Raw genomic sequence first — 23,547 nt, 5'->3', positions numbered from 1 at the left:
GCATGTACATCCCTTAAAATACACAGAAAACTCACGTGCTAGGTATGGTGCCAGGTCTTGGGGACAGGAGATGGATAAGAAGTGGGTCTTGTCCTGGAATCTTCAGGGTATGCCACATCATTACCCACAGGAAATGTGAAGGCACAAGAGCAGAGGGCCCAGAATTTAGCTGGAAGGAAAGAGGATTTGCACAAAGAACTATAATTGATGTCTCCAGATGGTTCCAGGATTTCTCTGTAAAAGGCATGCTACATCTGCTCTGAGGGTCCCAACAGGAAGGATTTTAATCAAAGGGCAACATTTCCATCTATAGGAACAAAAGGGAAACTTTTATCACAGAGATGATTTCTTTGGGTGATAGCACATTCCCTATCACTCTAACAATATTCAAATAGACACTGGTGTACATGTGAGGGTATTTTAGCTAAGAGCTCAGAAAATTCCAGCTTCTCTTGATTTTCTGCTTCCTCACAAATGAAATGGGTTAATGATACCCATGGTACAGAGCTGAAGGGAAGATTCATGTTAAAGGTGGGCTGAGAGTAGTGGCCCTTCAGTCTGGGTTTTGATAGTGGTCCTTATGCATGGATGCCTCAGCTGAGGTTGCTGATGATGTAGCCCTGGAATCTAAACCTCTGAGATGCAAGGAACTAGAGAACATGGCTTCTAGAATTATCTAAGCCTGACCTTGCAGGGTTTTAAGATTTTGTACTGCAGTGTGATTATCTGTGACAATGAAAGAACCATTGTAGGTCGCATAAACCAATGTAACCCTGTTGTTAAGTGGGGCCTTGCCAATGTTCACCTCTTGAAAGATCTGTGGCTTATACCAAATGATCTCTCAGACATAAGAATGTGTCTACAATTGGCTTCGTTTGCCCAGTGAAGCCAAAGTCTGGCTTCAGAGCTGAACTTACACTAAAATATTTCCTTTCTCTGTAATCCCTTTAAATCTCTGTTAAATATTATGACAGTGAGTGTATCACAGCCCCCGCTGGTATGGCCAGAGGCAAGCTTTTTTTATAAAATGTCTAAGCTTCACAGCAGCAGGCGGTAGAAATTTCATAGTGCTATGTCCAGTAAGTCAGCCATTGGCATTTGGGTAGCGTAGCCATTCTGGACAGCGTCCCCAGTGAAATCCCTCCTTCAGATACCCTTCTTGCAATGGGACAAAGCATAGTTCAACCAGAGGGAGACTTCTGGAACTTGTTGCAATAGACAGTGGAAGAAAAAAAAAGTTCAGGATGATAAAAGTTTGCTTTCTCCCATATGTTAATGTTTTCTTTAGCCAAAGGACTGACATTTTTTTTTTTTCAAAATCTGAAATAAACGTGCATGTGATTTTTTTTTCTTTGGAGAATATTATACAATATGTTCCTTAAGTAGGAAATATCAAGTAAAGGCCCTGAATGCCATCAGGACCTAGAATTAACAATAGACTTCCTAGCCAAAAGCTTCTTGTTCAGCAGAGAATCAAACATATATGATGCCATATAGTTATTTTTTGTCTGGATGAATCACAGTTATGGACCATCTCCAGGCACAGACACACAATTCTCTTTTCACTATGCTTTATAATTTTTTCAGAGGTGGTTATTAATAGGTGTCAGAACAAGGGTAACTTTTTAAGCTAACAATCCCTGCAACAACACCTCCTGGCCCCTGATTGTTTAGGGCTGCTAATGTAACCACACTGGGAAAATGTTTTAAATGCACTAACACTTCTAAATGCCATTTTCCCATCAAAATATTTCCCCTTATTTGGTCCACCCAGCTAATGCATTTATGTGACACCCACATTAACACTGCAGTCTCCTCGCACCTTGACCCCTTCCTTGTAGTCAAAGCACACTTTAGTGTCTGAGAGAACAGGCCTCCTAAAAAGCGGCAGGCAATTAGACCTAAAGCAATACCTAGGTTTGATGAGCTCTGTTGGCTCATTTTCCACCAAGGGGCTTCTGAACTCTATGATATACTAAACAGAAAGGAAGTGGATTCCTGGATCCATTCCTATATTTGCAACAGCCGGGACTGCATGTTAATTACTTCTCTCTTCTGGGTGGGGGGAAATTCCTGGGACCCACTGTATAGAATGTGAATCTCACAGAAACACCTGGGCACTGGATTTTTCTGTTCCACAAAGTTTACCTTGTATGTCTAGTAACCTAATTGAGCCAGGAAGTAACAATGGAAAACACATGTCTAGAATTAAAATATGATCAGATAGCAGACGTACTGGGAAATCCAAGCCTTGTCTTTTCCATTTACTTGCTGTTTGGTTTTTATGTGAGTCTACGTTGACATGGGGTGCTGGGATATGCTCAATTTGTCTGCTATAAGCAACATGTCAAGATGTCTGAAGGCAGGAAGATGGGGAAGGAGAGAAACAGCTGGGAGGTAGTGAAGGGAGAGAGAAGTGGTGGCTAGAACTAACTCATCTCCAGTACTCAAAAATGTAGAATTCACTGCATCTCAGAATGTTAGAAGTGCAAGATAGAGTAAGACACAGAACCAGAGTTCAAAATCTTCAGTACAAAAAATATTGACTGATGTAGGCAAAGAAGATTAGTATTTGGGGATAATGGATAGAAATGAAGCCTGAGGGAGCTTGGGCTAGTATGGCTGATCTACTGATGCTTTGGGGAGATGAGGTGTATAGAAGAGCAGTTATCAGAACCCAAAGGGTTGGACTTGAACTTGGGGAGGACTTCTAGCCCTAGAAAACTCTGAGTTGAGAAAGAATTGGGCATGCATGGAAAACGAAAACCTGAAACTTAAGAATCTTGATATTTTGAACCAAATGCATAGACTTTGTTTTTATTGCAAGTACAAAGGGTCAAGAGAGATAGTTTCCCCCAACACACACTCTGCAAGAAGCATATAAATGGTTCATTTCAGAGTGTTAATACTGCAAGAAATACAGAATGGGCACAGCCACCCATTTGTTCATCTTTCTCATACATTACTATAAAGTGCAATGGAGTTTGAGAAGAGTCGACCTCCTGATTACAGGGACTCTGCCATTCCCGACAGCAGCATAACCCAGACATAGATGTAACTGCTATTTAGTGAACAAAGACCTAATTCTTATATTGTGTTTGGGGGGTAACTTGTGAGCAGAAAGCTTGGCAACCTGAGAATAAGATTCTGTATGCAGAGGTCTTCTCACTGGGCCTCGGTTTCTACCCTGGAAACTAGAAGGACAAGCTTTTCTCTGCTAGTTATTGTAAGGTGTACAGGTGACCATGCTTAGCACACAGTAGGTTCTCAATGAATACAGCTGCCATATCCTCTTTGTATTTTTAATTTTCTTTCTTCCTCCTCATTCTGCCATTCACATCCTTTCCTGCAACTTTCTGGTCCTTTGTTGTGCTGTACCACCTGGGTATCCTAGGTGGATACCTTTGCCTCACAGAGTGAGGTTCTCTGTGCTTGGGTTGGGTGGTCTGCATTCTAGAGAACCTGGGGCTGATAGAACCTGGATTTTCTCAGTGTGACAGCTGTGGTTCCCTTTTTCCCTGTCTGTGATGTTCCTCTTGTGTATGATGAGGGCAGAGGAGAGAACAAATCAGAAGCTCAGGCATACAGCTACTGTTGGAGTCTAGCATTCCTTTTCTTGACCCGTGTGGAGGGAGCTTAAAGGCATCCATGCAGTTAGATGAACTAGGGGGACTCAGGGCAAGCTCACAGCACTCCATTAGTTTTGAAACAATGGGTTCTATGAAGACGTTTTCATGAAAGTGTTTTGGTGGGAACGTGTGGTTTTGCTTTTTGTTTACACATAATAGCATACAGAAATTGGGGGAGGGGAGAGAAGCTAGCATTTTATTCAACAAATGACAAGCTTTCCTTAGTAATTTCTTCAGATAATTTCATTTGAAAGTAAACCAAGTAAATAAAGAAATAGAGAGAGATGTGACTAGGTAAGAGAGAGTAGACAGTTCTTTCTCAGGGGCAGAAAGATAAAATGTGCAGACAGGAGGTTGTCACATTATGGAAGTCAGAGCAGACAAGAGCAGCTTTATTACCATTTGTTTTTTTGTTTCTGTCAGGAAGTAGACTTTTTAGAACGATGTACAAAAATTACTAGAGAAGGAAGTAAACACTATCATTTCATAGAATATTATTTGACCTGAAATGCAAATGAGACAGATGGGGAGTTAGTTACAGTAGAATTAAGTTCTGAATTAGAGTCTCTTTTAATATAAACTCTTTTACTTATGGCATCTCCTTCGAACTCCCTAAGTCCACAATCACTTTATTCTCTAAATGAGAACAATGACACTCACAGAGTTCCTCCAGCCTTTCCAAAGCCAAGCATTTAGAAAACAGTGCAAACCCGAACTTTATTATTGAGGGACAGTTGGACAAGTGAAGTCTTTTCAGTTAAGATGCTTCTTGTCCACACTCACTAGTGCGTGTCCACACGTACACACACACACACACACACACACACACACACACACACACACACACACTACATATATTCACATACTTTCAGATAAATAAGAAATGGACCTCTTCTCTTCTGTGACACATTATTTCAAGTATCACATCTGGCTTTGTGCATATCTGACCAACAGACCCCAGACTGAAGAAGCCAAGGTTTTCACTCTTGGAGCCAATACTGTCACATCCTCTATGTTTTATGAGCACCAACTCACTTAATCTTACAGATGGTGTCACTGTTGTCTCCCCTCTTTTGATAGAGAGTAGAAAGCACAGAGTCTAATGGCCATTGCCTAGGCCACTGCTATTGTATTGTTAGTGCTCAGAGGTGGGAGGGGAAGCAAGCAACACAGGAGGCCGTGTCCAGAGACCACAGTCTTCCCTGGCCCAGATCTCTCCTACTACTCTGCAGGGTTGGTGAATCCATCTGGCCAGCTGGTTGGTGTCATGATTCCTAGAGCAGAGACTAAGACTTGTAACAATGTGAGCCAATCTCAGCAGGAACACAGCTGGCACATATCTATGTTAGAAGACAGTATAGGAAGATTGGGGGGGGGCAATGGCGAAGACAATGTCCTTGCCTCAGACATCTTTTTAGGGGGTCTTGGGAGAGAGCAGCAGGGGATTACCAAGAGAAGGCTAGAGCCCTTCCCACCTCTCTTTGGGACCTACACTCTCTCCACCTGTCAATACCATTCCATTTTTTCCCCTTTTCATAAAAATATTCCTGTCATTGTTGAAAGGATGTAGTTATGCATTGCATATTTTCAATAAAAAAGATTTACTTCCATTACATATGAGTCTTGTAGCCACAGTCTATGACCTTGCTCAATCTTCAGCAGCTTGGAATCAAGCCCTTTGTATTATCTATTTAAGTCTTTAAATTTGGTATTTAGGTTAAATACAAAATATGGTTCTTAGCATTATTCCAAGGTCACTGTTCATGATGGAAAAAATGTTAAAAGCACAGAAGTAATGCAGGGAAAATCCATTATTAAGAGCGGCACCCCTTATCTACAATAGCAGCTACTTTCACATGATTTCCTTGCATTGTGGTGACATACTATTGGCATCGCGGCTAACGTCCCGTTAATATTGCTATTGTATATCTCTATTCAGTATTTCTACCAGTTTATAATTCAGCGTATTCCTGGGCTAAACTTTGGTTAATGGCAATCTTGGTTTTAAAACTTCACTGAAGAAATTAAAAGCATAGGAATGAAACCGTGCAGAGCGCTGCTTTTGTTGCGCATGGGTGAGCAAGAGACACCTTGTTTGGGGGATTTGAGAGGGAAATTGATTTTTGTTTTTTTTTAATCAGTTGCCACCAGGATTATAATGCTATTAATGCAGAAGCATGCTGAACTAATTAAGAAGCAGAGACCTGGAAAGTATCCTAGGAGGTCTCTAATAGGAAGGTTATATCCCATCCCCCTCCAGACATGTGGGGAACAATGTCCAAAGAGCCTGGGGCAATCCATTCAACAATTGTTATTGTTAACTTGTTTCATTGCTTGACCATTCCTACTGTCAGGAGCTTTCCCCTCATGTTGAACTCAAATCCTTGCAGTTTAAACCAATTTCCCACTGCTTTTATGGGAAATGGCAAATAGCTGTTCTGTATCAAATAGATGACAACTCCAAGGTTTTATACAAGTCACTATTGGACCTTCCCAGGATCAGCCCTCCAGATGGAACACGGACTTCCTGGTTTTGATTTTAAAACTCTGAATCAATGAGTCCCTGTTAATAGTTTGAAGCCCAGTGTGGGGCTCATTTCCTAGCATCTGTCTGCCCTGCCCATTGGTGCAAATAGTCAGAAGATTCACACAGTTGATTAAAATTACCAAGTGCCTTCCTGATTTGGAGAAGAAAACCAACCTTATCATCGAATTTGATATTAGACATGAACACCAGGCCACTCTCTCTGCCTCCTGTGTGAGTGGCTCTAAAATGTGCAGATCAGAATGCAGAGATATAACTCCAACCCAGGTCTCCCTGGCGGCAAAGCCTTTAGGGTTATTCAGAGAGGGCTCTCCAGCCTTTCCAGGAGAACATGGAAATATGTCTCAAATATGGATTTGTTCGATAAGTATATGGATTTTACACCTATTAGACATTATTTTAGACCATTCTGGGAAAAATAATAAAAATTCAGGACACGTGTATGGTAAAGAAGCTCTGCTTTCTAAATTTCCTGATGCCATCACTACAATTATGCTACAAACCTACATTACCTTTACTTTCCCCAGACAAAAGAAAATGATTCTATGGAAGTTTAGTTTGGTGAACCAGTGAGTTATTGGGGTTGCCTACAGGAGTATTGATGGAGTATTGATAAGGGACTGCTTAGAGGAGCAAGGGGGTTTCAAAGGCAGCTGAATCACTTGGAAGCTTACCTCAGCATGGTTAACCACTCATCCAAGCTATATTCTGGAAGTTCCTTATTATACATACAGGCAGCTCAGCTGATTGAAAAGCCTCCCCTCCCAGCAACTGTTTGTTCTTTTTGAAACCATGGGGCATGCTTTTGTGAGTCTTTTAATTTTTGGAGTTTCCAAAACCTAGTCTGTTTAGTTGAGCCTCGTAAGTTTCATTATGTCCCAGGAGGGAGTATTCCCGTGGTAGTTTTGGCAGGAGATCAAGGGGGGAAGAAAACCAAAAGGTTAGTCATAGCATGCAGCAATGGGAACAGGACGATTAGAAGGTGGGACACAGGCAGAGATGGACACTGAGGACAAAACAGCTGGGGAGCTGGGAATGGTTGCTCTGCGTGGCTACCTTGGAATGGAATGTGTTCTTACAACCAAAGAGCATATTGCCTCAGAGTCCACTCAAAGATAAGCCTTCACTGTTTGGACATGTGGTTCTGTCTTGGCTAAAATGTCTCTTATCACTGGGGACATATGTGAACCTTATCTGGATAGTGTGTGCATGCGTGAGTGTGTGCATGTATATCTCCTTCTATGCCTGTGTATGTACTTGTGTGTATATATCTATGATCTAAAGTTTATAAACCAAGACAAAATCTGGCTACAAGAAGTGTGTAAATGGAGTGACAAGCTCTATTTTTTCAAGTCCACATTCTATAAGGAAAATGTGAATCTGTTTATGCAAAAAAAAAAAAAAATCCGGCTGATGAATCAGGGAGAGGTCATGCAGCAGCACAAGAATCTAGAATGAAGCATAGTTTTAGTGCACTCTGAGATTAGATGGAGCTACTAATACTGAGAGATAAAGAATATAAATTTCTACTTATGTGATAAAATCCCCAGAGTTTGTATGCATACCTGTTGAAATCCGAGATGGGGAATGAACACGGTTCCTGAGTGGCAGTGTGTGGAGCTTGCCATCTGTCTGGTTTATTTCAATGAATTATTTTTGAGTTCTGTCCATGATGCCACAGATGACAGGATCCTAACCCTTTTAATAACTGATTAGTATTCTATTGAGTCCATTTCCAGCATTTTCTTTATCAGCTGATCAGTTGATTAACATTCACTTTGTTTCCATGTCTTGGCTGTTGTGGAAAGTACTCCATAAACAAGCAATGCACATACGACTTTATCAATTTCAATTCCCTTGGGATATATAACCCAATTTGAGAAGTGCTGAATTCTGTGGTGACTCAATAATTTTGAGGGATTTTCCTGCTGTGTTCAGACTTTGCACTCCCACTAACTATGGACAAGGGGTTTCTTTTCTCTGCATCTGGCCAGCACTTATCTTTGTTTTAATGGTAGCTATTCTTATTGGGATGCCAGTATCTCTTGTGGTTTTTATTTGCCTTCCCCTTTGATTAGTAATTTTGAACATCTTTTGCATATATACGGTATATTTTCTCATGCAAGGATCCACTGCAATGTTTTCTCTGACATCTTGGCAAACTTTCTATATCTCTGTCCTGTTTGGTATATCATTTCTATACTAAAAATAGAATTAAGAATTAAGAAGTTTCACATTAAACTATAGTTTTCCAGAACTTTAGTTTTAGTTATTTGAAGCTTCTGGTTCACAGGGACCGTGAATTTTGTTCAGAGGATAAAATCCTTCCTATGAAAGTGTGAAGACTGGAGTTGGTCCCAGGAGACCTAGGAAGGCCAGATGCACATGTGGCCTACCTTCAATTCCAGGACTCAGGTAGCAGAAGCAGGGCATCTCTGGGCAAGCAGGCAAGATCGATTATTTAGAATCCATGACCTATGGGTTCAGCAATAGAATTTGCTTTAATAAATAAAGTGGGAAACAAACATAGCAGATACCCAATAATGACTTTGGGTGCCTCCAAGCATACTTACACATATGTACTCAACATAGGTGTGCCACACACACACATACACATGCCAAAATGTTTTTTAGTTAGGATGGTATTCCTCATTTACATCACAGATGCCATGCCAACCCTTTTTTGAGGATGATCAGATGTGTCACCTAACCCATTTCTTTTCCTTGGCTCCTGACTTGCCTTTCTCTGGCTACCATGTCTTCCGGGGCTCAGGTGTCACCTGGAGTATGGTTAGTCTGGCCATTTCTGTCTCACTCTCATCTGAGATCTTGTTTTCTCGGTGTCCTACAGCTTCCTCTCAGATTGCTTTCTAATTCGGGCACTGTACTGCCTCTAATAACTCCCTGCCTCTCCCTTCCCACTTCAAGTATGTGTGCATCATATGCTTGTGAACAGACACACTTGTCATTGTGAGTATGTGGGAATTAGAGGACAGCTTTGTGGAGTCAATTTTTAGAAGTTCTATCTTTATGTGGGGTCCCAAGGATCAAGCTCATGCACTCAGGTTTGTAACACAAACTCTTTTACCTGCTGCTTCTCTCCCAAGCATGCCTCTCTTACATTCTTCCCCTCCTTGTCCTCCTCCTTCTTTCCTCTTCCTCCTCCTTCTCCTCCTCCTCCTCCTCCTCCTCCTCCTCTTCCTCCTCCTCCTCCTTGCTTTCCTTGTCTTCCTCCTATCTCTCCCTTTCTCCATCCCCCTCCCCTCCTCCTTCTCTCCTCTTTCTTTCCTCTCTTTCTCACCTCTCTAAGTATCATCTCTAACCTGGGACATCAGAGATCAGTATGTAGCCTAGTTCAGTCTCACTCAAGCTCAAAGCAGTCCTTCCACCTCAGCCTACCAGTTGCTGGGATTGTAAGCATGAAGTACCACCAAGACTGCTGTATATTTTTAATTTCAAGAGGATTTTAATATGGCACATTTTAGCTTGTTTTCTAAAATGAGTTTTAAACTGTTTCCCTCATTGATTTTGCTCATGCCCGCTCTCTTTATTGATGCTGTTCGTGAATAACTCTCACTTGGGACAGGGTGGAGGATTAAGTTTATTGAACAATTCCCTTTTCTACCTGTCTTCTTTGTTCTAGACCTTGCCAGTTATTCAGTTTTCCTTTGTCAAGGAGTTCACATTAGTGTGCTGAAGGGGAAGAACCGGGGTCTGAATTCTCTTTAAAACCGTGTCTGTTTGGTCCTCCTTATCTTGGTGTTCCTCTTTCTTAGGTGTTTCTTAGGTGTATCGCCAGCATTGTCTTTTCCTATGCAGCAGGAGAACCCTGTCTTTCTGTCAGCCAAGCCTGTCCCATGACACTATCTGCTGTTCAGTTTGAAAGTTTAGCTTCTAGGGGTTCTTTACTGCAGGGATTTAAGATCAACAAAGATTCTTTTAAAAATTCTTATTGTCTATTGACAATTGCCTAGTGAAGACTGTAATTACAATAGAGGGAAGAGGGAGAGACAGAGAGAGGGAGGGAGGAAGGGAAGAGGGAGGGACAGAGAGAGGAAGGGAGGAGGGAGGGAGGGAGTAAGAGAGAGAGGGAAAGAGAGAGACAAGAGAGAGAGAAAGAGAGAGAGAGAGAGAGGGAGAGAGAGAGAGAGAGAGAGAGAGAGAGAGAGAGAGAGAGAGAGAGAGAGAGAGAGAGAGAGAGAGAGAGAGAGAGAGAGAGAGAGAGAGAGAGAGAGAAAAACAAGTTTTAATAGCTCACCCCAGGAACCACAGAAAGAGGAGTTTGAGTGGACATTACCTTCAAGTTAGGAAATAGCATAGTGGTCATGAATTTCCTAGTGGGGAATATCTCAAGAAAAGGAAACTTTTGTATTTTTCAGGGGGTAAACAGAGTTTCTCTTTTCATAAGTGACTGTCAGGGTTTGTAACCCCCCATGTGTCAGTTCTTGGGTGTGTGATCTTTGCACCTCGCTGGCACCCCTATGTATAAGTTTCTTCCTCTGTAAAGAGCTAATAACATAACCTATGACCAGAGTGCTACAGGAGGACAGAGTTAGTGTATAAAGATGTACTGTCAGAGCCTAGCACACTGGAAGCATTCCAGAATTGCATGCAATCTTTATTTAACTTTTGCCTATGGCTATGCTTCCCTTGAGACTCCCATTTGAATGGGGAAAATTCAGTAGTTGGGTCAGGGGATCTGCAAAGTAAACAGGATGCCTTGATCTTATGTGGCTGTGCCCTGGATGGGGAGGAGAGGTGAAGGAGAAAAGTTCTGGACATAGATAGTTTAATTGTTAGTTCTCAGGCCATTTGCCTGTCTGTGGCTGCAGTGGTACCCAAGGCAGCAGCTGTCTCTGCCCTCTTGCTCTCAAAAGACTTGAACACATATTGAGCCTTCCACTGAAAAGCTCCTCCATGCTTCTAGAAAAAAACACAATGTCTACCACACTTGTACTCAGCCATAGAAAACCCTGGAACCCCAATGCAGACAGAAGCCCCACTCTCAGTTGTCCCTTGGGCTAAACATCAGAAGTCATGCTGTTTTTCCATCTCTTCAGCTTCTTTTGTCAAAAGCTGGCTCTTAATGTTTGTTCCCCCCTCCCCTGGATATCATCCCTTTTATGACTTACTGTCTATTTGCCTGTGTCCCTGAAACACCCATCTCTTTGTGCCTTTCATATTCAGGCCTGTCCATCAGTGGATTAGAAAGCCTCCGATCATAAAGCTAGCTCTCTTATTTTTAGGAATGGACTGGGGAGAGGAAGTGGATCCACATAGTCTGTTGCCAATCTGGATGAGAAGAATCCCATCTGGGCAGCTCTCCAGGTTAATGCTCACCCTCGTATTCCTCACCATGGATCCTTGTAACCAACATATTGACTTACCCCCATACTCTGCAAGATCATAATCATAAGACAAAGCTTTCTGAAACGAGGCACACACCCTTCTCAGGAAGAAATGGTCTATGTATTTGGGCTGGCAAGTCATGAAGGAGGGGAAGCCACCTCCATATGTCTTCGACAGCGCCCCCAGGAAACTCATGCTGCTCACATCAGGACTCTGGATATTATATGATTTGTTGCTCAGTGGGAAGACATTGAAATTCCTGAAGGGACGTACTTGGCATCAATAATCCTGAGTGTGTGTTCTGTGGAAGGATGGAGAGCAGAGAACTATTTTGCTCAGGGCTCTAACTCTGCCTGGTGTATTTTGTGCGGCTTTGCAGCTGTTGTCCGTATTCCCACAGTTCTGTGTAAGAAGGTGTCCGTAGTGGTAGGAAAGGGGTGGGGGAGGCAGCCTCCGAATTATAATCAGACTCTGAAGCTTGTTTTGCTGTTGGAGGTCATCATAGAATGCTCCATGTCGGAAGGACATGCAAGGAGACCACGATCAGTGTTCATTCATTTTGATGAAGACATTGTCTGTATATGGATTCAAGACCTGAGACTCTGCTCCTCCAGAAGGAACAACTGTGTCTGGCCATGCTTCTGTGTATCAGGAATGTGCCTCAAATGCTACAAATGAGCATTCACTGCCTATGGGCATCAGTAGGGAAGCCCTAGCACTCCTGTTGGGCAGTTGATAATCTTTAGGGATGATAGCTAGTGAGGGAGATGAAGAATAGCTAACAGTTCTTATCTTTACTTTCCCAGGTTCTAGTTAGTGCCATACCCAGCTTAGTATTTCACTGAAACTTCCAACTGTTCCCTGTCAGTCTATCGGGTTACCTGACAGATAGGTTCATTAGCATCTTTTTGAGCATCACTGGGTCTGAGTGGGCTAAGTGTCAGCAAGAGTCAGAGTGACAAGATCATTTTGTGTTGTGCAGACCACTAAGCTCGGGTCCCAGGCACATAGGTCCCGGTGGCACTTTTGCTTAACATAGCTGCTAATTTGAGCAAGCCACTCTCTCTTTGGCCACAGTTCTCTCTGCTGTGAAAATGACAACTTTTGGTTTGATTCAGCTCATATAGCAGGTTAAAGGATCTGGGTTTTCCTGCAGGTCTTGATGTGAGTATAAGAATCCCCTGCCAGACACTTCTCAGTCTGTCAAAGCAGAGCAAAAAGAAAAGGGTGGTGATGGCTTAAATGGACCCAATGGGTGGGGACAGTGCCACACTTTTGTTGCACCAAGTCAGTCATTGTTAAAGATAATGATGAGGTCCGCCTTCCCTGCCTTTCCAAGTTCTCCAGAGAGAGATTCTGGCTTCTAACTTCGCCTCCAGTTGAATTGGCTTGACTCTCAAGTGGAACTGAGGACCGTTTTCAAAGGGAATTGGAAAACAGCATTCTTATTCCTCTCTCCCAGAAGCAGTCAAAAGCAGTTCGGAACTTTGCATGTGCATATTGAATAATATGTGAGCCCGAGTTTCCTGAGTGGGAAAGCTGTTCTCCTTGGGAGGAGAAACAGAGCATCTCCCTAGGAAGTTTCCATCTCCACCAGTTTCCAGCCTAGATGCCCTAGACAGGGTACCAGGGTTCAAAAAGAGAAAGCCATCTGGGTGTCCACTAATGGACCCACTCTATCCACTCTGGCCTGAGAGGAACCCTGGTTCCTTTTATGCAATCATTTTCGCTCTTGGAGGCAGCTTTGTAAATCTCAGTTGTATCAATTAAAGCTCAGCTATGTGAGAGACTTTGTTATTTCTTACTAAGGTCTTACCAGGTGAAATATACACTTTTTCAAGACTTCTGGCCTTCCTCTGAGCTCTTTCTGCATCTTTCATCTGTATCTCATACGTGTTTTGGTGACTGCATGCTTCATTCGACACTTGAGTGATATGTCCCTTTGACGGTCCAGTCTCTTTCCCATGAGATAGTGCATTCCTACTGGCAGAGAGTGAGCCTCATCTGCCTGTCCTGCGTGCTTGCTCCTGCTCAGTGTGTGTTTATTAAACCTAGTTAATCATCCTCACACTCCCTACAGTAGTCTTCCAGGCTGCACTGGGTCTGTGACATCTTCTATAATCATCCTAGTTTGATGGTACTTCCCAATAATGTATGAAATGGGTGAAAAATGAATGCACAAAGGAAAAGCAGCCAGGCGACAGCACTCTTGGAGAGGGAGAAGCTACTGGCTTTTGCTGGGCTGAGTGGGTTTTAAATGCTATCAGGCATTCCCTCATGGGTGGAGGTCTCTGAAACACTTGTTTCCCACCCCCCCCACTTGATCTTTATTTCTAGCATGTTTAAGGGACCTCATTACTGCAACCAATTGTAGGTCTGACGTAGGTGATCTGCATATACCTCTTTTGGTTCGTTTCTGAAAGTCGACATTTGTGACGGACATTTGAAAAAGTACAAGTGAATGGAACTTCATCCCACACATGTCACCTCCTTTCTCTGACTCAAATTAGGAAAGGAAATATATCACATTAGGTTGGTGAGAGCTGGCACAGTCCAAACCTGCTACACCTCAGTGCTCAGGGGAGGTCGGTGCAGCCTGTTCTATTGAATCCTCTTGGAAGGGTCTGATAAACACGTGATGTAGAGGAGAGAAAGAGTTAAGTGACCATCACCAATTACAGCCTGGGAGGGGGTGATTAAGAGCAAAATTGCAGGGAGGCTTTTAATTTAGCTGTCTAGAGGAGTTGCCCCGAGTCACACCAGGCTCATCAGATCATACACCTGGCTCCATCCTATCACCCTGTACTGTCAGTCAGAGCAAATGTATCAGAAAGGGCGCCAAATGGATTGTGCGGCTCCATGCCCTTTGCCTGCATGGCCACAGGAGCTCCCTTATATTTTATTAGAGACGGCAAGAAGGGGCCAATCAAGTTTAAATTAAGCAAACCAAGAAACTACCCAGGGGGAAGTTTAAAGTATGACTCGGTGCCATGCATTCAATTTGTACAATTCTGTGCCGTTGCCAACTTACATAAATATGACTATTAAAGCAGGGGCTTTGGTGTGTGTGTGTGTGTGTGTGTGTGTGTGTGTGTGTGTGTGTGTGTGTGTGTATTATGCTACTACATCATTTCCTATACCCTTTTCATCCATTTTGCCTGAAGTTCATTCGCCCTGCATCCATTTCTCCGTAATGTTGTGTCTAAACCTCAACGGTAATGCATCTTATAGTGGCAACATAGGGAGGCTGAGGTGGAAGGTTACTTTGAAGATATGTACCAGGCAGTGAACTTCCTTTAAACTATAAAGACACATTATGCTATTAGGGAGAGAGACCTGCTAGGAAACAGTGCTAAGCATCTTTGCATGGCTTGTTGAGTGCCTGGGTTTGTGCTACATGCTGGATCACAACATCTCAGCTGCTCAAAGCATCTGGATGTGGGTTCTATGGTACCTCAGAACCATACACTGAACACAGTTGGAATAAAACAAGGGACAATGTTTATAAATAGCTTTAGGAATGTGACACATCATCTCTAAAATACATGTACTAAGTGGCCTACATATCACTTATTTATATATACATAGACATGGGCAATATAATTGAGATCATATTAGCATATCCTTATTATAAATATTTATAAATCACTGCTTAATTAATATGTTGGTTTAAGCAGTTTCTATTGGTAATGTGAAGCTAGCGACACTATGAAGTTTCCAAACTCTATGCATAAACTGTGTGACTTTTAGGGTAGGGGGAAATATTAAGTCAGGGTTAAAGTCAGGATCTTGTACATCTTCTTACTGCTTTGCTAATAATATGTTCTTGTGTGTTAATGTAGACTTAGTTAACTGTTCAAGGCCTTTTAATTAAATTAGGAATAATAAAATACTTTCAAGATTCCTATTAAGAGTGTTTGCTGATGAGAAGAGTTTCTTTTTAGGTTTTAGTTTGAATCCTACATTCTGATCATATTGTCCTATCTAGCAAGGTAGCCTCATAAAAATGAATAATTCTCAATTTAGTACTATGAAAACACCCAACTATTTTCTACATTTAATGGGCTTAAATAAGTAAACTACGTTAATCAGGAAAGTATCCAGTTCCAGTATATTTTCAATTCAGATTTGTACTATGTGAATTTACCTATTCATCATGTGCTGGCAGAGAAGATTCAAGACAATAGGGTCATTTAACTCCAGTTCTTCCAAGTGTCTGAAAAGGCTTGCTATTTCATCTCCTTTCCCTTACTTTGTTGAGATGTAAAATATTTTTACTCCCTTACAAGTAAAGGTTAAATCATCAAACAGTTTAACAACATGTTAGTAAATGGTTTTTAAAAATAACTATAGCATAACCCAAGGAATTTGTTGTTCTAGGGGAAAAAAAAACCTCTAGGAAGCTGCCTATAGATGTAACTGTCTTATTTTATTTTTGGAAGATAGTATTCTATTTTTTTTTGTTCTAGAATTTTCTCTTTTATTATTATGCAATCTGATCCTAGCTAAGTAACTTAGACCAGTTTTTAGTGAAGAACTACTAGCATTAAAAAAACACCAACTTCAGGAAAAGCATTTAGTATTTTAAGAATGTATGTGTAAGTCAATTCTGAACAAGTATACAAGCCAATTTATTGTACAAATTGATGTTATCTTTTGACAAATCTGAAATTTTTGTGAATCATAATCCATATCCCTGATTACTCTTTGAAAAAAGGATTTCCTTAATGGCTTCTAATGGCAGCTTGACAGGTAGATACATAGGGGAAAACATTGAAATAAAACACTATGAATTGCAATTTGAAAAGAAGCAAGTGAGCATCCTACTCTTTTGGTCATTGCAAACAGAATACTGGTCAATAATTTCATGCGGTCTAAGCACTAGCTATCCTGCAGGAAGCCTTCAGGTGGTTTCTAAATCAACAGCAATGAAACACAGATCCTAGAGGAGTAAAAATAATTTTATTTAAATAGAGTGGAATCTTACTTAAACACTGAGCAATTTTTAAAAGACAAAGACATTTTAGGTCCAGGCAATATAATTTGCATCTAAATAAATCAAGAGTAAAAAGCTAATTATACCAATAGTATTTTAAAACTATATATGTTTCTCAAATGTAAAATATGAGTAATTCATTTCTACATTGAAATTTACTGCATAAATAAATGTTTTTCACAGCTTACCACTAAACAAAAATTTCACTAATCAAAAGATACTGTCCTATTTTTTCAAGTTTTTTCACTGAAGTTTTTAATTTAGTTAAATTTGAAATAATTCTTATAACATTTCAGTAAAAACAGTCATACCTTCCCCCTCACCATGACTGGAATTTCAAGATGAAACAAAACTTGTCTTTGTTCTTTGTATTGCTATTTTCAAATAATCATTTAATAAATTTAATGTTAAGTAAATATTGCACTAATATCTGTTTAACTTTAAGTACTCTTCAAAAAGTTGCATAACAACCAAAATAGAATGTGCAATATTGTGTTTCATAATTTTAAAAGTCTAAGATTTTGTCAACTGAGCAATTTTATCAAAATTGATTTAATCAAAGCAAGTGAGGAGACTTTAATGATTGTTTTGGTAGCATCCAAGTAAACTATTGTAGTCTGAAAAAACAATATTGGCCTTAATATAGTTTTATTTTCTCCTTGAAAATATAATTTTAAATAAGTTTTAATTTTTAGATAGTGCTGATTTTTACCCCCGTTTAAACATGCTTCCATTTGGTCACAAGCTATGCTGCAATAAAGTAAAAATAATTTCATTCAGATCTCACATTTTTCATAGACTATCAAATTAGAGATTTAAAGTGTGATTATGCATTTTTCTATTATAGTTTATAAAAAGTCTCTGTAACTATACTTTGTAATAAGATTTAACTGTAATACATATAGGAATGGGGAGGCAATTTGTAATATTTTATGAAGACAATTTGTAATCTTTTAGAAATTGTTTCACATTTCTCTATGTAAAAGTCATTTTTGAAAGGCAATATCCAGAAGTGAACTTCAAATGACAATTTATGGGCTACATTTTGATTTTTTAATTCGCTACTTTATAAAATTTGTGATTGCACAATGTGCTCTGCTTCAGAAAATTACAATGAAACTTCAGTTCCTATGGCCCATAATAAATAACAAAAGTACAACAAAAGTAATCTAAGATTGTTCAGATCCACTCAATTAGAAGGAAGCCAACAATTTGAGTAACTTACTAGTTCACTCAATTTTATTTGTTTCACCTATTTCTATGCTTCACACCATTGATACAGACAAACCACGCTTGGACAGTAACAAAAATTTCAAGGCACTTTTCAAAGGAATAATTGTATTAAAATTCTAAGTTAATATCCCAGGTAATAAATAAAGCAGGAAAAAGTTTGGTGACTTAATCTTGTTTACTCTTGGAATCCAGTACTGGAGCCGAGAATTTTGCTAGGCGGGTAAGGCTGAGCTGACTGAAAGAGCATTTTCTCTCAGTGGTTTGTGTCAATATTGGCTCATGTGTACTCGGTTTGATTCTGTTTATTCTTGTCAGGAGAAGTATTTCATATTAGTTGTTATTGTGTTCTAAGGCTTATTTAAGTATTTCAAGATGAATAAACTGCAAGAGTTTTTGTTTTAAAACTGGCAGTAAACATTTAATGAAAATGAATTTTCTTCTCTCAGTGTAGAGAATTTCAAGAACATATTGTCTTAAATACATTTTTTAAAAGCAAAATTTCCTAAAGATGAATTTTCATATTTTGAAATACATATCGTTCTTTGCTCTTTAGTTTAGATTTTTAACTACATAAACATCGTTATTTTGTCTACGAGAATATATTTCATGTATAAAGGCGTTTATTTTCCTTGTTTGTCAATATTTGCAAATTTTCAAAGCCAAAGCAGCACAACTGATAAATAACTCGTGATTTTTGTTTTTGTTGTCACATAAAATAATTAAACAGATTTAGCATTCAAATACCAGTTTTATAAACTACAAAGCTAAGGTTCTAGAATATCTTCAGAGTCTCTCTAATAAGTAAACACTATATGCTCCAGATTAAAAACTGCTGATACCCAAGACAATTTTATTGCCACATTACATCTATAAACTTCAATTTATGACTGCAGCTTCAGTTGCTCATCATGGAATTTTTCACTGTGGCAATTAGTATAATTAATTAATTATTCAATAATTGAAATGCAGGTTAACAAACTTCCATATAGAAAAGTTTAAAAAAAAATGTCCTTCATTCAAACTGTGAACTCTAAGCCTATAAAACTCTTCAAAGAACCCCAAGATATCAAGCAATCTTTTATTTAGCTAAACCTACCCCCCACCTTCATGCTCTTTCATACTTAAATAGTCAGTATGCTCAGGGCTTGGAAAAAAGCTAGAAAAGCCTTAATGGATCACTGATTTTAACTAAAGAGGTAGGTGCATATCCCTTATAAATGAATTCAAAACAATTTTTGTTTTAGCATTAATAGTTTTCATCAAATGAAAACAAGCTTCTTAGTGTAGGAGAGTAAAATGTTGAATAGGGGCACTTATTAGCATGTCTTTTATTTTAAATTCAAGGACAAATATTCTAAAACAATATCTATTACATTGGGACAATGGCGGAGGTTTTTTCCATGTTCTAATATTGCAGTGGTGGACTTCCTCGGAGCCCAGGGTAACATAACCAGAGTACAAAGCGAAGGACACAGGAAAAACAGCAGGAACACATAAAATCGATTTAAGAAAAACAATATTTAATCTCATCCAAGTCGAAAGATAATACAGTGGCTGTGGCAGAGAGGTCACACTTTGCAAGAGATGTTTATTCTCCATGTAGATTCTGCCAGTCCGAATGTGCATTTATGATTAAGGAAAATGAGGTGCAGATTTGGAGTTTGGTCTGATCAACATAAAGGCTGTACATTCTAAAGAGGACCATACATTTTAAGTTCAGTTATCATCAATAGCAGAAAGAATGGTGCATGTTATGGAGGTTTTCTCAAGTTTAGAAATAGACAAACCAGGTAACACATCCCTTTCAGTCCCTCACTGTCTCCTTTAGAAGCCACACATGCTACTAAATTCAGGATTTCTTCCTTGAATAATTCTAAAATGGCAAACATTTCTGTTAAATAATTTTTCCTCTAGCCTTCAAAATGTATGATAATTTGGAAAATTACAATGGAATAAATTAAGGGATCTTGACAAAAACAGCGAGGAGGGTAATTTCTATTTTTAGTTAAAGGAGGAACTTCAAAGGAATTAAATCAAAGATGACCAAATGTCTCTCTCTTTATGGTAGTGCTCTTCCCTTTGTTCCTTTTTGAATAAGGTACTCTAAATGGCTTCAATTTTGGACATCCTGAACCAATCGTAAAGCAGGGCCATAGTCATTTAGGCAAGACTGAACTTATATAATTATCCCTACAAGGATACAGATCTGTATTTTAGTGTGTGAGAAATTGTCCAAAGAAAATCTTTGCAACAAGTGTCACTAGGCTCTAAGACGCATTTCCATATTAAATATGTGAACTTGATTTTGTTGTATTGTGAGAAAACAACATTTTTTTTCTTTAAAAATCTTTAACATGCCTCCCCCAGCCCCCACTTTTAAATGGAAGTGTGTATTCCTAAAGCAGTATTATTTACTACACTGATTAAAATATTCTTTTCCTATTTCTCTCTGCCCTCTTTGTGTTCATGATCTTGTTACCTGTTAGCATTTTGGTTCGGAACTTTTATTATCTGTTGTTGTTTTCATCCCTTATCGCTTTAATACATCATCCTGAGGTATTGTCAAGTCCAACCTAAGCACTAATCACATACCCAGGCAGACAGGTTTCTTTTCTAGCTTGTTCTGTGAAAACAGGTAAGGACATGAACAAGTATATTATGCCCCACTAGGTCAGCAGCTTCTGCGTTTGACATCTGTCAGACAGAAACAAGGAAGAAATGCCCTTATCAATTACAGGAGATCACTGATAGCATTGGGAGTTGGAATGAGCAGGGAGCCTTCCGTTTTTTTCTCTAAATGGATGTCATCTGTGTCTATTAATAGGTATCGAGACCAAGAAAAAAAAAACCCAAACAAACAAACAAAAAGACTCATACATGGTTTCAAGCAAGTAAGTAAGCACACAAACAACAAAAATCCCCCAAAAAAGTAAACAACAACAAAGAACCAAAAAAAACCCCTCTAAGCAAAGCTTTAGAAGCATGTACTCCACTTCCGTAGTAGTGACATTCAGGAAGCAGTTATTAATTTCTAAGCCCATAGTTCCGAAGAAGCAAAACACACACAGCAGCATGATACACTAAAGATCATCTGTGCTGGTCATTAATCAAATATCAACAGAATAGCAAAGAATATCTATACTCAAATAGTATTTATCTTTATATTATTTTTCCAGAATCAAATTCTATTCCCTAAGCTCATTAAGGAAGTGAGTGAAGGGAAGGCCACTTTCCTTCAGGTGAGGGAGTTCTTACGGGAAATGACGAGCTTCTGCTAATGAAAATGGTAAATTGCATAGTCAGTCTTCCTCTTTAATTTACATGATTTCTCTTAAATAAAATCATTTACTCAGTGACAGCAAACACAACCAGCAGATGTTTGATTATTTGCTGAGGCAAGACAGTATATTAACTGATGGAAGTATCAATTGCAGTTATTAAAATAGATGCTACTTACGAGAACTGTGGGATTCAGAAATAATTATTCATATAATTAGAAATTGGAAATGAGTCAACAGGAATTGTTTTGGCATAAAAAAAGACATTTGAAATGACTTTAAGTGTGATCCTAATGAAGTATTACCCAATGCTGATAACGTGGTACATTCGCTGTCTTAGTGCTAAGATCAATGCTTGGAGGCATAATGGATTTGGTACAAATAAAGATTGTGATAAATTACATGTATCCTATGGCAACAATTTATCTGAACATCTTCAAGGCTGGATATTTTTCAAAACTTAATTTTTCTCAATTAATATGTTTTCTACTTGCTTGGTCAAAATGTTGTCTATTAGCTGACGAGACTAGCATATAGACAGAAATGCATTTAACATTTGCTTATTATAGGTGATTATGTAACTCTCCCCCTCGCCTTTAAAATGCAGCATAGAATAAAATATCAGCCTAAGTGTCATATGCTAAAGGAACTCAGAATAAATTATTACACAGTGTGAGGCAAGGAACTCCTCTGTGAACATATTGTATCAAGTGGTTATTTGGATCCATCCCATCTGAAAGACTTGAAAACTGCTTAAAACGTACTAACTGTTAAAAAAAAACAACACACACACACACACACCACCACTGTGCCAACCCTGATACATTCAAACAGTTTTCTTCATCAAGGATTTCATCTCCATATTAAACCAAGGCCAAGCAAAAAGGACTATGATGCTAAAATGCACACACACACACACACACACACACACACACACACACACACACACAATTTTCTTAAATAAAGTCAAAATTAATGACAAGCAAAATCAAGTTTTTTTTTGTGTTTGATTTTCGGGCAGCCAAATCCAAATATAAAAGAGCCATCAAAGAAAGATATTCATTAATTATTAACTCCCAACAACTTCAGAAAGCAGAGCCCTTAAACCTCCATTGACATCTTTCTGCCAGCCTCCTAATCTCTGCAAGTCGTTGGTAAGAGTTACATTATACACACAGCATGCCACCGATCCTCCTTTTAACAACTGCGGCCACAGAGCTGTTCACTGCAGCATGGAGGACCACACAAGAGAAACTATCATTTCTGCAAAGACATTTTTAAAGAAACCTTAGCAATTTCACATTCTGAATTTCTTTACCTCTGTCACCCGCACAATAGTGTGTCAATAATCTCATAGCAACATATGTGTGTTGAAGAAACTCATCCCCATTTTTTTCCAGTTGAAGTACAAAAAGACTGATGTATTAAAATGTTGGGCCACCCTATAGCATGACATGCTCAATCTATTGATTATCTCCAGACTTGTCTTTCCAAGATAGGGGGGGGAAAGGCATGCAGATAAGCGACTTTATTAAAATTTAAATAGCTATCATGTTATATAAGAAAGTGTGTTAATTTAGTTTTTCTCCATTGTTATTAGTGTTTCATGGTTTTAAATCAAGGTTAACTGGCTTTCCCCTTGGCAAGATGAGTTTGCCTATGTGACAAACATTCAGCGAAATTTCATACTGATATCCTTCTAACATACAATCATGTTTACAATGATTAAGTTCAAATGTTCATCCTGGACTCATAAAATTCTCAGGTCAAAAATGCAAGGGAATAAAATGTTCGCCCATCTCTCCCTTTTGTAAGTTGGCAAGATCATGGTCAACTAACTCACCACTGTGCAATATTCAAAATAAATCCTTCAGGGAGCCTGCCTCCAATCCTAATGGTAACCTGGTAGGAAGGCCAGTTAAAAACACCTTAGCATGAAGTTAACAATAAATGGACGTCAACTCAGAGTTTGAACTTTTGAGATGACTTTCTACAGATGCATCTGCATAGCAAAACAAAACAAAACAAAACAAAAGCAAACCGCTGTAGCATATGGCAGGAGGAGTCTTTCCCCCCCTACTTATAGGATGGACTTCCAATATCGTACCTTCATTTCCCCTTTTCTCATTCTGTCTTCTAAAGCCACAGCAGAGTACAGAGGCACAACTTCTGATCAAAAGAAGTGTGCAGGGATCCCTGTGGCTCCAGGGAAATGCCAGCACATTTTTTTTTTAAATGTCAAAGGAATCAATAGCAGTGAGAATTGGTAATAAACATTTATTAGCAGATCAAGCCAATTCATCATCAATTCTCCCACCTTTGAGTTACTCCTCATCTGACCCCCCGCCAGTCCTAGAAACTAGGATGGCCAGAAATCAAAACGTTAACTTTCCAAACGGATGGAGAGCGAACTGGCTGGGAAAAGTGGGACTCTGAAGACTCACATTGAAAGGTTTTATCTCTTTACTCTATCTGATTAAAGGCCTTGTATGGAGTTAAGCAGGAGATCCTGCAGAA

Source organism: Mastomys coucha, unplaced genomic scaffold (genome assembly GCF_008632895.1).
Source record: "Mastomys coucha isolate ucsf_1 unplaced genomic scaffold, UCSF_Mcou_1 pScaffold21, whole genome shotgun sequence".
NCBI classification, from domain to species: Eukaryota; Metazoa; Chordata; class Mammalia; order Rodentia; family Muridae; genus Mastomys; species Mastomys coucha.
Note: the sequence above shows the minus strand (reverse complement) of the source record.